Below are 19,148 nucleotides of genomic sequence, written 5' to 3'. Positions count from 1 at the left end.
CTCTTGCTTTTAACCATTTATTTTGAACTCCCACTTTCCAAAATTAAGCTACTTTAAATATTTTTGTTCTTCTGGTGGTAACCTTCATATTTTGAGAATATTCATCTACTTTTATTATTGAATTATCAACATAATATAAAAAGATAAGTTCTTAACTCAGTTAAACACTAACACTTCCTTCCTCTTTCTAATTTTTGATATCCACTTTATGAATTGTAAACATTTTCTTATTTTATTTCTTACTTCATCAAAATTTCACATTATCTCTTCATTCCTAACTTGATAAGTTGATGATATTAAAGCAACACTTTTTCATCCACATTTTCCCCCCGCTTCTATTTCCCAATTTTAACAACTATATTTTTCTTTCTGCAAAGGCAAAGATATTAACAACTATATTGTATACTACAATTACTATAAGATCTTCGGGTTTCTTTACATGGGAAATGAAAAATTCCATTTCTCCCTCTTAGGGTGAACTGTCATGGCTTGAAAGCATGGTTCTAGTATCAAGAGCAAAAGAATTTCTTTTCTTATACTTCATTAATTGCTAAAACTATTGGAATATTTTAGTCTGCTTTCTAATAGGACCATTAATTTTATAGAAAAATTTCCCTTGAGTTCCTACTGTCTTTGTTTTGTACTATTTTTATTAAGTATTAAGCATATACCAAATCACATTCATAAAAATTAAATTTTTAATGTAAATTAATCAAATGTAAAAAATAATACATTTTAAATTTAATTTAATTTAAATTAATTTTAAGTTAAAATTTACAATTTAGAATTTAATTTAATTTAATTTAAAATTTAAATTTAAATTTAAATTTAAATGTTAAATTGAATTTTAATGTTGAATTTAAATTTTAAAATTGAAATTAAGTTAAATTAAATTTAAAATTATTTAATTGGAGAGGCCTGAGACCCATGGTGACCCCATGCCCCAAAGTGCCAGCATGACTGAGCAGGTAGGCTTTGCCACCTTTGGTACTCCTCCACAGCCTGAGCAAGTGCATAATGACCAGAGAGGCACCCCCCAGAGAGGCCCGAGACCCACATCAGCCACACACATGGAGGCACCAATGAGAATGAGCAGGTAGGCCTCACCCCTGCCGGGCCCCATCCACAGCCAGGGCAAGTGGGCACCAAGCAGTGAGGCACACCCAGGAGAGGCCTGAGACTCGTGGTAACCACATGCACTGAGGTGCCAGCATGACCAAGCAGATAGGCCTCACCACCGCTAGACCCCCACCCCCAAAGCCCAGGTTAGTGGACACCGACCAGAGGGGCCCTTACTTTCTGCCCACAGGCACTGAGGCAGCTGTGCCAAAATGGCAGTCCTGACAATATCCTACCCAGACAATAGTTTTTAACCAGTGGACCATGAAATCCCTTGCCACAATGACTAAACACCAAAGGAAAGATACTAGAAATATGAAAAATCAGGAAAGTACACCACCAAAGGGTAATAACTCTCAAGCTCTTGATCCTTTGAACAAGAATCCCTTGAAATATCTGACAAGGAATTTCGAGTGCTAATTCTAAGGAAACTAAATGAGATACAAGAAAACTCAGCTACACAACATAATCAAATGAGGGAAAGTATACTGGAACTGAAAGAAGAAATGTACAAGGAAATCAATGCCCTGAAAAAGAATGTAGCAGAGCTTGCCAAGCTGAAAAATTAATTCAACGAAATAAAAAAACACAACAGAGAGTTTATCCAGCAGGCTTGCAGAAACAGAAGAGAGAACTCCTGAACTTGAAGATCGTCTGTTTGAAATAACAATGGCAGAAAAAAGAAAAGAATTAAAAAGATTGAATACAATCTAAGACAGATATCAGACAACCTTAAGCACTCATATATCCAAGTCAGGGGTATTCCAGAAGGGTAGGAAAAAGGAGATTGCATTGAAAACAAATTCAACAAAATGGTGGCAGAGAACTTCCCAGTTATTGGAAAAGACACAGATCTTCAGATTCAGGAAGCTCAAATATCCCCAAACTTATTCAATCGAAAAAGGTCTTCTCCAAGACATGTTATAGTCAAATTGGCAAAACTCAAAAACAAAAAGAAAATCTTAAAATCTGCAAGAGAGAAGCCCCAATCATACTAACATCTGGATTTTCATCACAAACCCTAAAAGACAGAAAGGAATGGGATGATATATTCAGAATACTAAAAGACAGTGATTGCCAGCCAAGAATACTCTACCCCACAAGGTTATCCTTCCAAAATGAAGGGCAAATAGTATATTTCTCAGACGAACAAAAACTGCAGGATTTCACTACCACATGACCACCCTTACAAGAAATTCTCAAGGGAGTACTGGGTTTGGTACCTGAAAAATAACTACCACTGCCTTAAAACTCAAGAAAAATCAAAACCCACTAGTAAAATAGAAACGCTAACAATGAAGGGGGAAAAAATGTTTATCTACAACCCAAGAAACGAACAAATACAGAAGACAAACAGTAAATCAGATAGAAAGGAACAAATGCACTGAAGACATCCAAACAAAATTCAACAAAATGCTAGGAGGAAATCAAAACTTTTCAATAATAACTCTTAATGTAAAAGGATTAAATTCCCCACTCAAAAGACACAGAGTGACTGACTGGATTAAAAAAGAGCCCAAATGTACATCATCAGATGAGTGGATATGGAAAATGTGGTATATCTACACAATGGAATACTACTCAGCTATAAAAACGAATGAAATACTGCCATTTGCAACAACATGGATGGACCTTGAGAGAATTATATTAAGTGACATGAGTAAGGCACAGAAATAGAAATACCACATGTTCTCACTTATTGGAGGGAGATAAAAATTAATATATAAACTCACACACACACACACACACACACACACACACACACACACACACACACACACACACACACAAACCCCGGGGGTGGGGGGGAAGAAGATATAACAACCACAATTACTTGAAATTGATAAGACAAGCAAACAAAAAGGACATTGTTGGGGTTGGGGGGGGAGGGAAGTTTTGGTAAGGGGCAACAATAATCAACCACAATGTATATCGACAAAATAAAAGTTAAAAAAAAAAAGGAGGACCCAACTATATGCTGCCTTCAAGAGACTCACCTCACCTATAAAGATACACAGAGACTAAGAGTGACAGGATTGAAAAAGATATACAAGGCAAATAGAAATGAAAAATAAAAAAAGAGCTGGAGTAGCTACTTTTATATCTGTTAAAATAGACTTTAAAATAAAAACCATAAAAAGAGATGAAGAGGGCCACTACATAATGATAAAAGGATTCATCCATCAAGAAGAAATAGCAATCATAAATGTATGTGTGCCCAATGTCACAGCAGCCAGATTTATAAAGCAAAATCTATTTGGTGTAAAGAAGGAGATAGACACTAATATCATAATAGGAGGAAACCCAACCCCCCCACTATTAATTTTGGACATATCATCTAGGCAAAGAATCAGCCAAGAAACACAAGATCTAAAAAACACCCTAGACCAATTGGACTTGGCAGAAATCTACAGAGCATTCCATCCAACAACCACAGAATGTTCATTCTTCTCATCAGCACATGGGATCCTGATCATCAGCACATGGGATCCTGATCATTCTCCAGGATAGATCACATAAAGGGTCACAATTCATGTCTCAACAAATTCAAAAAAATTGGAATTATCCCATGTATTTTTTCAGATCACGATGAATTAAAATTAGAAATCAATAACAAACAAAATTCTGGAAACTATACAAACTCATGGAAATTAAACAGCATGCTACTTAATGACATGTGGGTCCAAGAAGAAATCAAACAGGAAATTAAAAATAAATTACTGAAACTAATGAAAACAATGATACATCATATCACATCTGTGGGATACTGCAAAAGAAGCACTAACAGGGAAATTTATTGCATCAAATGCTTTCTTCAGGAGAATGGAAAGACAGCAAATAAACGACCTAATACTTCACCTTAAAGAACTAGAAAAACAAGAACAATCCAAATCCAACGTTTGAAGATGGAAAAAAATCATTAAGAACAGAGCAGAACTTAATGAAATAGAAACCCCCAAAATGATACAAAACATCAATGAATTAAAAAGTGGGTTTTTTGAAAAGATAAATAAAATTGACAAAGCATTAGCACAACTAACTAAAAAAAGAAGAGAGAAGACCCAAATAACAAAAATTAGAAATGAAATAGGTGATATTATGACCAATACCTCAGAAATACAAGAAAGTATTAGTGACTACTATAAACAACTATATGCCAACAAATTTGAAAATCTGGAGGAAATGGGTCAATTTCTGGACACACAAACTACCAAAACTGTGTCAAGAAGATGTAGAAAATCTGAACAGACCAATAACAGTAAAACAGATTGAGGCTATTATCAGAAGGCTCCCAACAAACAAAAGCCCAGGAGCAGACATGTTCACTGCAAAATTCTAATAAACCTTCAAATAGGATCTGATACCAATTCTCTACAAACTATTCCAAAATATCATAACAGAGGACATTCTCACATACTCATTCTCTGAAGCACACATCACCCTGATACCAAAACCAGACAAAGATACATGAAAAAAAGCCAGTTACAGGCCAATATCCTTGATGAATATAGATGCAAAAATCCTCAATAAAATACTAGCTAACAGAATACAGCAACATATACACAGAATTATATACCATGATCAAGTGGGATTCATCCCAGGGATGCAAGGCTCTTTCAACATATGCAAATCAATAAATGTGATAGACTACAACAATAAAATTAAAGGTAAAGACCATATGATCATCTGTATTGATGCTGAAATAGGATTTCACAAAATTCAACATTCATTTATGAAAAAGACTCTCTACAATTTAAGTACAGATGGAAAATATCTTAGCATAATTAAAGCCATATATGATAAGCACACTGCCAATATCATTATGAATGGGTAAAAGAACAGGAACTAGACAAGGATGCCCACTCTCACCACTGCTATTCAACATAGTGTTGCAAGTACTCCCATGTTTATTACAGTCTATTTTACTTTCCAATTGCTCATGATTAGTACATAGAAATAATGTGATATTTGTGCATTGACTTTGCTAAACTCACTTATTTGTTCTAGTAGCTTCCTTGTAGACTTCTTAGGAGTTTTTAATTTTTTTTTTTTTAATTTTGTCAATGTACAATGTGGTGGATTATTGTGGCTCATTACAGAAACCTAACTCCCTCCTCCCTCTCACCCCTTCCTCCCAACATTCTCCTTTCTGTTTGCTTGTCATATCAACTTCAAGGAATGGTAATTGTGTCTTCTTCCCTCTGCCCACCCAGGTTGTTGTGTATTTATTTATTTATTTTTGGCTCTCACAAATAAGTAAGAACATGTGATATTTCTCTTTCTGTGCCTGACTCATTTCACTTAATATAATTCTCCCTAGGTCCATCCATGTTGTTGCAAATGGCAGTATTTCATTCTTTTTAAACCACAGTAATAATACAATGTGTAGATATACCACATTTTCCGTATCCACTCATCTGACGATGGACATTTAGGCTAATTCCAACACTTAGCTATTGTAAAGAGTGCTGCAATGAACATTGGAGAACAGGTATACCTTCGATTTGATGATTTCCATTCCTCTGGGTATATTCCCATCAGTGGAATAGCTGAGTCATAAGGTAGATCTATCTGCAATTGTTTGAGGAACCTCCATATCAATTTCCATAGAGGCTGCCTCATTTTGGAGCCCTGCCATAAATGTATGAGAGTTCCTTTTTCACTGCAACCTCGTCAGCATTTATCATTCTCAGTCTTTTGGATATTAGCCATCCTAACTGGGGTGAGATGGTATCTCAGTGTGGTTTTGATTTACATTTCCCGAATGCTGAGTGTTTTTGAGCATTTTCTCATGTGCCTGTTGGCCATTCGTATATCTTCCTTTGAGAAATGCCTATTTAGCTCTTTAGCGCATTTTTTAATTGGGTTATTTGTTTTTTTGTTGTAAAGTGTTTCAGTTCCTTGCATACTCCGGATATCAATCCTTTTTCGGGTGAATATTTTGCAAATATTTTCTCCCACTCTGTTGGTTGTCTTTTAACTATGTTAACTGTTTCTTTTGCTGTGCAGAAGCTTTTTAGTTTGATATAATTCCATTTGTTTATGTTTCCTTTGGTTGCCTGAGTTTTTGGCATCATTTAATTATCTCTATAGATGCTGAAAAAACATTTGATAAAATTCAGCACTCATTCATGATAGAGACTCTCTATAAGTGAGGTATAGATGGAAAGTATCTCAACATAATTAAAGCCATGTATGATAAACCCACTGCCAATATCACCTTGAATGGGGAAAAGCTGAAAGCTTTTACTTTAAGAAGAAAAACTGGACAAGGATACCCACTCTCAGCACTCCTACTCAACATAGTGTTGGAAGTATTAGCCAGATCAATCAGAGTAGAAAAGGGAATAAAGGATATCTACATTGGAAAAGATGAAGTCAACCTATCCCGGTTTGCAGGTGACATGATTCTATATATCGAACCACATAAAATCTCTACTAAAAAATTCTTGGAGTTGATAAATGATTTCAGCAAAGTAGCAGGATACAAAATTAACACGCAAAAATCAGTAGCATTTCTATTCTCCTATAATGAACATGCAGAAAGAGAAATCAAGAAAGCTTGCTCATTTACAATAGCTCCCCCCCAAAAAAATAAAATACTTAGGACTAGAGTTAACCAAGGATGTGAAAAATCTCTATAATGAGAACTACAAACCACTGCTGAGAGAAATTAAAGAAGACACAAGAAGATGGAAAGATACCCCATGCTCTTGGATTGGAAGAATCAACATTGTGAAAATGTCCATACTACCCAAAGTGATATACAAATTCAGTGCAATCCCCCTCAAAATTCCAATGACATTTTTCTTAGAAATGGAAAAAAAATATCCTGATATTTATATGGAATGACAAAAGACCACGCATAGCCAAAGCAATTCTGAGCAAAATAAACAAATAAATAAATAAATAAAGCTGGAGGCATAACAGTACCTGATGTTAAACTATACTAAAAAGCTATAATAACCAAAATGGCATGGTACTGGCATAAAAACAGACACTCTGATCAATGGAATAGAATAGAGAATCCAGAAATCAACCCACACACCTACAGCCATCTGATCTTTGACAAAGGCATCAAGCATGTATTCTGGGGAAGAGAGTGCCTCTTTAGCAAATGTTACTGGGATAACTGGATATCCATATGCAGGAGAATAAAGCTAGACCCATTCCTCTCACTATATGCCAAAATCAGGTCAAAATGGATTAAATAATTTAATATATACCATGAACCTATAAAACTCCTTAAAGAAAACATAGGAAAAACACTTCAGGAAGTAGGAATGGGCACAGACTTCATGAATAAGACCCTAAAGTATGGGCAACCAAGGGAAAAATGAAAAAAAAATGGGATTATATATTATAATATAATATATTAATATATATTAATTAATATAAAATGGGATTATATATTATAATATTATATATTATAATAAAGTTAAATTTAAACATTATTTTATAAACATTTAATATCTATAAGTTGTTAGTATGTACTGTTATATATTCAGTTTTTCAATATATATTGTGCAACATAAGTTTTCAAAATAATTAACAATAATGTGAACATTAATGCAGCTAATCAGCTGTTTAAAAAAAATAAAACTCTACAATTAACTTTGTAGTCTTCTGTGGGGACATTTCTACTACCATCCCTTTCCCTCCATTTTCACAGGCATTTACTAACATAAATTTAGTATTTATCATCCATTGCCTTTTGTACAGAGGTTTTACATATATATTTGAATCCTTAGAATATATTGTTTAATTTTTCATATTTGGGGGTTTTATATAATTGAATCACAATTCTTTATTAAGCCCTAAAATTCATTTTTCTTCCTTTCATTTGACCAAACTTATTTATGTTGATACAATATTTACATTCACATAAATTGTTTCTTTGGCAATAATAAATGTTGCTAAGCATCCTACAATGCACAGGATGGCCCCTCTCAACGAATAATTCTTTGGTCTAAAAGGTTAATAAAGCAAAGTTTGAGAAACCCTGATACAGATCTACTTAGATATTTCTGGTGCATAGCTGTTATCCAGGGATCTTTTCTCTTCATCATCTTTAGTAGTCCTTCTCCCTTTTTCATATTTGGAATCTCCATTTTACTATATCCCCTTCGTAAAAAAAGTAGCCCCTCCCCCCACTTTTTATGATTCCTCCTTTTTTTTTTTTTTTTAATTAATGGAGTTTGTCCTCCAATAGGATGCTAAGAAAATTAAATATTTTGTAAAGACTCTTCCAACCAAGTACCTTAGACACTGTTTTCTACCCATTTTGTGTGGCTAACCCCTGTTCACCCTTTACATCTCAGCTTAAATGTATACTTTGTACAGATTAAATAAGCTTACCCTTGCTATATGCTTTTATAGTACTCAGTACCTTTCCTGAATATCATTCCATTATATATTTATCTATTTAATTGGTTTTTTTTTTCAATATTATTCTTCCTCACTGGATCATAAACTCCATAGTAGCAGGGATTATTTCAGCTTTATTATATGCAACATCTATCACAGAAGCTGGCACATAGTATTCAGTAGATATTGGTTGACTAAATTAATGAATAAATTATTTGGTGGTATGGTAGTGGTTTTAGAATCCTTGCAAATAAAAAGTTGTAAGTTTTAAATATCCAGTGTTCTAAAAGTACTTCAAATTTATTACAAATGTATTATAATTATCTCCTAAAACTATAAAAAAATATCTTCATCTAATGTTCTTTAGATGTTTGCCAGTATTAACACAGTTTATGAATATTTTATATAATAATACAATTCCCCCAAATTACATTAGGTTTGTAAAGGGCATTCAAATATAAATATAAATTGATGAATTTGTATGACACAGGCTTAAACACTGTTGGTGAGGTACTCTTGAAGCAAATGCTGAGGCAGAGTTTGAGGACCAAGATACTTATCTGGAAGTAATACCTGTGAAAGAAGGGAGAGAAGGCAGGACTGGACAGAGGAAGAAGCTTATCAGTCAGTGATTCAGGTTTGATAAAGCCTCAGATAAACCAACTGGGGTCTCTAGAGTAATGCCCATCCGAGTGCCTCACTCTGGCTGAAATGGCAGAGCCTTTACAAACCTTCCTTGACTCACTAACCAGGCACAATCTGCTCTGAGAAAAGAATGATGCTCCAAAAAGGCAACTCTGAGCATCTGAGGCTGACCCTGAAGGAACTGCCAGCAGGAGGAAGCCTGCTGACCACACTTCTCATTGCTGGGGAGCAAGCCCTTCCTGCACTTACTATGTAAATTCAGCATTTTGAGTACTTGAGAGTTTTGACTCATTTTGTTCACAAAACAACCACCATACTGAATAAGAACTACTATTAAGTAGCAGAGCTAGGATTTAAACCCAGTCAGTTTGGCTTCAGAGTTTACACTCTTAATCACTCTGCTATTCTGTTTTCCTACTTTGTTCAGTGGAGAACTGTATGCAAAGTATGAACAAATTGTCTACCTGTCTTCCTGCTGAATATATATATATATATATATGTACTTATGTATGAATAATTACATATATATGCACATATATGTATGTACATACACATACAGAGCAAGACCGTGAAGGTTGAGCTTGTGTTATATGGTAAACTATAAAATTATGTTAATCCTCAAAAGAATATTAAGAAGTCTTTCAATCAAAAAAGATTAAAATACAATTTTTTTCTTAGACCGGATACTTTTTTTTGATTGTCCACGCAATCAAATTGTTCTCTGACTCAAGCGGTCTCCTCTATTCTAAGCCAGTCTATTATAACTTGATCACTTCTGGCTTTTGAGCTAATCTGTTAAAGCAGACATTCCCTCCACTTGTAAATCCTAAATCCCACAGGATGCCTTGGAGTCTCAAGGAAGTATTTTACATATTCTTGTAACACTGTTTGGTATTCTCCAAGTGTGAGTGGACTGCTGCCATGTTTCCCACTTTGGATGAAGAGAAGGGAGAGTGAATAATACCACAGAGTACTTAGAATCACTTCTTTCCCCTGACTACAATGAAGTTGTTATCGAATCGAGCTGCCTATCTTGTTTTCTCCCTCACACTGAATTCTTAGAACTTCAAATCCTCATCCACACAGATGTCTGTTGGTTAATGCCAACAGGTTTACCAGACAACATTGGTGGCTATAATAAAGTTCAAGCCATATGCCTTGTTATGTTTCCAGGAAATTGACACTGAGATGGAGTTTTGCTGGTGGGAGATTTTCTGGGGAGTGCCTTCAGAAGCAACACCTGTGGTGGAGTGAGGGTAGCTCCAGGGTGCAGAGGGAGATGTTAAACTGCAACACAGTCACAAGAGAAGCCTTATCACAATTGGGGAGCCCTGGAGCTGGGACAGCTCTTCAGGGTTGTCCTAAAGGATGCAAGTGGGCTGTGATTTTTATCCCTGCATAGATCAGTCATTGGATGATCTGACTGTAACCTTAGGTGAGGCATTTCCCTTTGGCTGAGGACAATTCCTTGGGGGAGTCCGTGCTGTAAGCTGCCATCAGGTTACACTACCAGCAGCAGGGTATATGATTGCCTCAGTCCCAAAGGGGCACCTGAGTTAACCTTACACCATCCAATAACCATCCATATTATTTTTGCCACTGACCAAAATTTGTTCTTTAAAGTTACAAGGCTGTCTTGAAAATACTCCCTATTATATTTGTTTGATTTTGGATAGGTTAATTTTTCACACGCACACACACACACACACACACACACACACGATGCTGTTACTATTAGGACTCTAATGCCCTGGCTCTTTTACTCTGCCTGTCCTGAGTACAGTGTTTTTCATTTGGAAAAGGCTGCAAAATACTTTGGCTTCAGGCAAATAAAAATATTATTTTCTGAGATGAGTGTTGTCTGGAGGATTTTCTATGTAACTTATACGTTCTTCACTACATGCTTGGTTCCTTTCTTTCAACAGAACTGTTCCCCTGGGACGGGATGCTTAATAACCAAATGATACCTCACTGAAGTTACTGAATGTGAGTAATAAGTCTCCCAACAGAAAGCATTCTATGGAAGCTTTTTGGGTGATTATTTCCAAGAATCCTCAAAATGAATACATACATAACTGTATATATATATTTTCCTGCCCAAATATAAAACAAGCAATAGACAGAGATACTATAGATGTTGCAGGATATTGTATCTGTAGCATACCTATAGTATTGTACAAAATCCATTATGTTTTACTTATTGATAAGTGTGCCTGAGTGTCCTCCTTCAAATGCCTTAGAAATATGTACATGAATAATTATTTACTTACAAGGATGTCTCCATGATGAATTTGCAGTAGGCAGTTCCTTTTTATCACTCTCACTCTTCTGTGTCCACTAACCTCCCCAAAGCTTCAGTGGCATGTCAGAACCAGGATGACCTGCTTCCCATTGTCCTATTTCTGTGCTTTGTCTCTCTTTAAATGCTTCAGAGCTATAGATCTCTGACAAGTGTTAGGGCAGTGATGACATCAAACACATACACTTTAAGGTTGGAACAGTTTATTTAATCCTAAATACTTTCATATAAAAACATGAAACCCTTTGGCAAAATTTGGGGTTGTGAAGCAACAATGAATGAAGCATTTTTAGAAGTTTGTTTCTGAGGAGTCCATTCTCAATTAAAAGAATCAATTTAGAAAAAATTGCAATCTCCATGCACAATCAGCCTGTTAACTTCTGACAAACAGCAGGCCAGTGTGTAATATAGGGTACTGAACATGTAGGAACACTGACTTTTGGGATGCAGTAAAAGGAAAATAACTACTTAGCCCTTGATGAAGTATCACAGAAGGATACTGGCACGCTAAGGATTAACCATTGCTGGATCTTATCATTTAGTTGAGTGCACAAAATTTGGATTTCAAACTGTAAATTATTAATTAGAATTTATAATAACATACTTTTTGTGAGTTGAGATAGCTACTTAGCTCCTTAACTAGTTTATTATGAACTTACCCCCATCTAGTTGTTTTAGTTTCAGAAAGTCCACAAGGAAGAGGACCAAATAAATATTTAGTTGAGGATGCAATAATAGGAAGAGGGAAGTTAACCCTATTTTCGTTGATTAATGACGTAGCTGCTCATTGCCATGCAAGTGATTTTCATATAAATTTAAAAATATTTAGTAAACAAAGAATTCCCTTTAGCATAAATATGTATGTTAAATATGGATGCAGACAGCCTGAGAATCCTCTTTATTTATAAGCCTTTGCAAATTGCAACCAACTACAAGATAATGGTTAAAATATTGAATTCACACTTGCTTGTTTATCTTGGAATTGCTAGGTTATGTCGGGTAACTTAACCCTGTGGTGTTCAAGGGATTTTTTTCTTTTAGTATTTTGTGCACAGTACTTTTCTCCTGATTAAAACAATGAGAAGCACTAAAGTCATCACAAATGACAACAGTGACTCAATGCAGAGAAGACTTTCCTTGTGACCTTAGATCAAAGTGAAACAGTGGTTCTTCCCTTCAGAATTATGGAGCCATGATTGCTGTAACATTTGTGGAAACTTTATTTCTATAGACTTTTATTATTTATTTTCTATAGCTCTTCAACTGGAAGTTAAACAGGTGCAATGAGAGTGCAAAACAGTGATTTAATGTCAAAAGAGACATGGGGGTCAGGACAGTGACCCTGGAACTTTGGAAAAAAATATATGCATATGTTATACTTCCCACTGTGTAACAGAGACCAAAAAAAGGATTACTCAAGGCAACATGAATTCAACGAGAAGCCCGAAGGAACTGCACCTCAGCAACTCCTTTGCTAGGAGAAAACTGGGTAGAGCCCCAATTCAAAGTTAGCTTCTGTTTTTATTGTAAAGACAAGAAGTTTCACAAGAAAAAACAGTTGATTCAATCATTTCAAAAGGACACAAAAACATGGGCAATGTGACAAAAGTTATCTACAGCTAAGTATAGCTTAAACAATAGAAACTAGTAACATCATTCAAATTAACATGGTGAAATTCTAAAGAACAATTTGGTAAAAGCCAAATTGATCAAACTGCAATCTTATCTAACCCAAAATATATCCCCTCCCCAAATAATTTAAGCAAAAGTTACATTCTTATGATAATTGTCTCTAAAATTTCCACCAACAAACAGCTTGCCCTTAGCAAACATCTTTTCACATTTTTCCCTACAGCAATTCTTCCAACATCTTTTAACAACAATCGGTATGTTAAATAGTCAAAGTACATAATCCCATCCCTAAACAGTGATTAGAACTGCTTAAATGGGCTTTTGCCTCACTATCTGTGGACTTTTGTGCCATAAATTGAGGGCTTTTGCCCCATACATGCATTACCCAAAAACCCTATTATAAAAATCAACTTAGAATCAAGATTTCTAATCCTCTACATATATAAACACACATATATATAAATTTTATTTTTATCTATGTATATACACATATATTTAACATTATGTGTGTGTGTGTGTCCCTATGTTTACGTACATACCTATGCTTTATTTGGGTTATATCTAACGTAACCTAATAACATAGGCTATATATAAAAAAATCCTAAAAATAATATATATTATTTAGGTTATTTTATTTGGTTATATCTTTACCAAAGAAGTATATAAATTAAATTTGCTAGTGTTGAGATGTATTTCTTATGGCACAGCTTTTAGTGCTTTATAAATGATACCCTTTCAACCACTTTTAATTATCCCTAATAACACCAAAATGTTTAAAATTGTTTTCAACCCCATTCAAAGTGGCTTGCTGGCTATTAAAGGCTGAGTGCCTCTGGCTGAGAGGCATCTTGGCTGCTGACATGCGTAATTATAGACATTCCGAAGGCTATTAAATTCGTAAGGCTATTAAAACATCCAATGTTTCTTAGCTTTGATTATAAGACATTTGAAATTCACTGGCTGGATTAGGAGTGTCTTGTATTAAACATTTAGGTCATAAGGTCTCTAGACCAAGTGTTATCTATGCTCTATGATATAAAACTACATTTAAACTACTTCATAGACATTAGCTAATACCTACTTTGTGAAGACTTAACGTATCTTCCCATGCTGTAGTTGAGCTCTTTCTTTAGCCGTAATGACTATAGACAATGAAGAAACAAATCTGGTACTTGGATTGCATTATTGTGGAATTCTACACTGTGGGTTAAATTGTACACACACACACACAGCATTGCTCTTTGTATATCACACTGACATATACAAATATAAATATATAAAGGAATAGGCAATTTTTTTAAAACAATAAGTCTTAAAGATAATCTAAACCAATCCTCTAATTTTTTAGTTGACAAAGCTGAGACAGATAGTTTATATGATTTACACTGTCACACAGCAGGTTACTGGCAATACTGAAGCTATATAGAACTGTATCTGCCAATTCCCAATAGAGAAAAATAGCCCATTATGCTAATATACTCCACGCTTTGTAAAATAACAAACTCTCCTAAGTTTTCTTTTCTCCTAAGTAAATTATTTTCTCTTAAGTAAATTTATTACAGTGGGTGATACAGTTGTTTGTGTGAATAACACTGATGGTTGTTTTTCAGATAGATAGAATACAAATAAAAGTTAATAACAATTAGTTTCTGACAGTTCCATCCTGTCAAATTTCCTGAATTTATTTTAGAACTCATGTGCTTTTTTAAAGTATTCAAATCATCTCTCCCTAAAATAACTTATATATGGAGTGTTTCAGGAAGAAAATAATATGGTATAAAATATGGATACATCCTCCATTACCTTAATTAGGTAAGGACATGAAGATGACTTGGTCTTTAATCTGAATTTTTATGACAGATGTAATTGTCAATAAATCAATCAAATTTTATGTACTGGAAAATTCTGAAATCAGAAAGAGATTTTACATGCCCTGGCTCTAGCCATTTTATCATTTTGGGATAGCTATTTACCTCATTGAATCTCAGTTTCTTTAGCTGTTAAATGTGGATAGTGGTGCATTAATATTATCTATATTATAAGGATTAAATTAAGTAATGATTGTAAAGTATGTGTCACATAGTAAATACCCAATACATAAGGTGTTATGGTATTTCTTTGTTTACCCAAGGTAAACATAAATAATTATCATATCCTGTAAAAATTAGTCCTTGATTTTCAGAGTAAAATGGACACAAGACACCACAGAACACAAGGAATAGGTGGATTAGGCAAACGTTTCTGGAAAAATAAAAAGAAATTTAGTTAAAATTATCATCAAATTTTTGTCCACCATTTTGCAATGTGATACCCTGTATCACTGAAGGCATCACCAAAGGAAGCTTTCACCAGATGTGTTCCTCGGACTTTGGAGTCCCAGTCTCTGAAACTCACAGTGCACCTGGAGCAGGGAGGCATCCAGCAGGGGAGGCAAAGCTCCACAAAGACCACACGCCCTGTGGTGCTGGCTCGGGGTCCAGCATGTAGGACTCACTGCCGCCACCTGACTCCATCCCCTGCCCAGTGCATGTGGAGCAGGGAGATGTCCAGCAGGGGATGCAGAAGCTCCGCAGAGACCACACACCCTGCGGTGCCAGCAGGTGACACAGCAGGTAGGTCTCACCACTGACACCTGACTCCATACCCAGCCTGGCCAAGTGCATGCTGACCAGAGAGGTGGCTCCCTGGAGAGGCACAAGACCCATGGCAACCACACACACAAGGCACTAGTGGCCAACTGAGCAGACACGAGGGTAGCCTTACCAAATTGGCAACCCCAGGAACATCTTAGCCAGACAATAGTGTCAAAACAGTGGACTGTGAAACCCCCTGCCCAAAAGACTAAACATCAAAGGAAAGATACCAGAAATACGAAAAATCAAGAAAGTACACTGCAAAAAGGTAATAACTCTCAAGCTCTAGATCCAATAGAACAAAAAGCCCTTGAAATGTCTGACAAGGAATTTCGAGTGATAATTTTAAGGAAACTGAATGAGATACAAGAAAACTCAGCTAGACTAGACAACATTATGAAATGAGGAAAAGTATACAGGACCCAAAAGAAGAAATGTACAAGGAAATCAATGCCCTGAAAAAGAATGTAGCAGAGCTTGGCAAACTGAAGAATTCATTCAGTGAAATAAAAAACAAAACAGAGAGTTTAACCAGCATGCTTTCAGAAGCAGAAAAGAGAACTTCTGACCTTGAAGATGGACTGTTTGAAATAACACAGGCAGACAAAAAAGAAAGAAAGAAAGAACAAATGAATTAAAAACATTGAAGAAAATCTAAGAGAGATATCAGACAACCTTAAGTGCTCAAATATCCGAATCATGTATTCCAGAAGGGAAGGAAAAGGAGATTGCATTGAAAACATATTCAATAAAACAGTGGCAGAGAACTTCCCAGTTTTTGGAAAAGACACAGATCTTCAGATTCAGGAACCTCAAAAATCCCCAAATGTATTCAATCCAAAAAGGTCTATTACAAGACGTTATAGTCAAAATGGCAAAACTCAAAGACAAAGAGAGAATCTTAAGAGCTGCAAGAGAGAAGCGTCAAACCACCTATAAGGGAGCCCCAATCAGACTAACATCAGACTTTTCATCACAAACCCTAAAAGCCAGAAATGAAGGGAAAATAGTATATTTCTCAGACAAACAAAAACTGCAGGAGTTCACTACCACATGACCACCCTTACAATAAATTCTCAAGGTATTACTGGGTTTGGTACCTGAAAAACAACTACCACTGACATAAAAACCCAAGAAAAATCAAAACCCACTAGTATAATAAAAATGGCATCCATGAAAAGAAAAAACAAACAAAAAGGTTATCTACAACCCAAGGAACCAAAAAATACAGAAAACAAACAGTAAAGCAGAAAGAAAGGAACAAAAGACAACTAAGACATCCAAACAATAATCAATAAAATGCTGGGAGTAAATAAACACTTTTCAATAACAACTCTTAATGTAAAAGGATTAAATTCCCCAATCAAAAGACACAGACTGGCTGACTGGATTAAAAAGGAGGACCCAACTATATGATGCCTTCAAGAGACCAAACTCAACCATAAAGACTCACATAGATTAAGAGTGAAAGGATGGACAAAGATTTACCATGCAAACAGAAATGAAAAACTAGCTGGACTATCTACTCTTATATCTCATAAAATAGACTTTGAACTAAAAACCATAAAAAGAGATAATGAGGAACACTACATAAAGATAAAATGATTGATCCATCAAGAAGACATAACAATCATCAATATATGCAGCCAATGTCAGAGCAGCCACATTTATAAAGCAAACTCTATTAGACCTAAAGAAGGAAATAGAGACTAATACCATAATAGTAGGGGACCTGATCATCCCACAGTCAATATTGGACAGATCATCTAGGCAAAGAATCAGCAGAGAAACACAAGATCTAAACAACATAATAGACCAATTGTACTTTGCAGATATCTGCAGAACATTCCATCCAACAACCTCACAATATTCATTCTTCTCATCAGCACATGGATCATTCTCCAGGATAAATCACGTTAGGTCGCAAATCACGTCTCAACAAATTCAAAAAAAATTGGAATTATCCCAGGTATTTATTAAGACCAGAAAGGAGTAAAATTAGAAATCAATAACAAACAAAATTCTAGAAATTATACAAACACATGGAAATTAAACAGCATTCTACTTAAAGGACATATGGGTCCAAGAAGAAATCAAACAGGAAATCAAAAATTTATCTAAACTAATGAAAATAATGATACATCATACCAAAACCTGTGGGATATTGCAAAAGCAGTACTAAGGGGGAAATTTAGAGCACTACATGCTTACTTCAGAAGAAAGGAAAGATGGCAAGTGAACAACATAATACTTCACCTTAAAGAACTACAAAAACAAGAAAAATCCAAACCCAGAGTTAGCAGACGGAAAGAAATTATTAAGATGAGTGCAGAACTGAATGAAATTGAAACCCAAAAAACAATACAAAAGATCGGCAAATCAAAAAGTAGGTTTTTTGAAAAGATAAATAAAATTGACAAACCATTAGAATGGCTAACTAAAAAAAGAAGAGAGAAGATCCAAATAACACAAATTAGAAATGAGAAAGGTGATGTTACAACTGATACATCTGAAATACAAGGAACCATTCGAGACTGCTATAAACAACTATATGCCAACAAATGTGAAAATCTGGAGAAAATGGATAAATTTCTGGACACAGACAAGCTCCCCAAACTGAGCCAAGAACATGTAGAAAATATGAACGGACCAATAACAATAAAGGAGATTGAAGCTGCTATCAGAAGACTCCCAACAAAGAAAAGCCCAGGACCAGATGGATTCACAGCAGAATTTTACCAAACATTCAAAGAGTAATTGACACCAATTCGTTATAAACTATTCCAAAAGAATAAAACAGAGGCAAATCTCCCAAACTCATTGTATGAAGCAAATATCACCCTGATACCAAAACCAGGTAAAGATACAACTAAAAAGAAAAATACAGGCCAATATCCTTGATGAATATGATGCAAAAATCCTGAATAAAATACTAGCTAACAGAATACAGCAATACATACATAAAATTATAAATCACGATCAAGTGGGATTCATCCCAGGGATACAAGATTGGTTCAACATATGCAAATCAATAAATGTGATACATCTTATTAATAAAATCAAACGAAAGGACCATATGATCATCTCTATAGATGCTGAAAAAGCATTTGATAAAATTGAACATTTATTCATAACAAAGACCCTCTATAAATTAGGTATAGATGGAAAGTATCTCAACATAATTAAAACCATATATGATAAACCCACTGCCAATATCATCCTGAATGGGTAAAAACCGAAAGCTTTTCCTTTAAGAACATGAAATATACAAGGATGCCCACTCTCAGCACTCCTAGTCAGCATAGTGTTGAATGTACTAGCCACAGCAATTAGAGAAGTGAAGGAAATAAAAGGAATCCAGATTGGAAAAGATGAAGTCAAACTGTCCCTGTTTGCAGATGACACGATCCTATATATTGAACAGCATAAAGCCTCTACAAAAAACTCTTGGA

The sequence above is a fragment of the Cynocephalus volans genome, chromosome X, assembly GCF_027409185.1.
Source record: "Cynocephalus volans isolate mCynVol1 chromosome X, mCynVol1.pri, whole genome shotgun sequence".
Classification (NCBI taxonomy): Eukaryota; Metazoa; Chordata; class Mammalia; order Dermoptera; family Cynocephalidae; genus Cynocephalus; species Cynocephalus volans.
Note: the sequence above shows the minus strand (reverse complement) of the source record.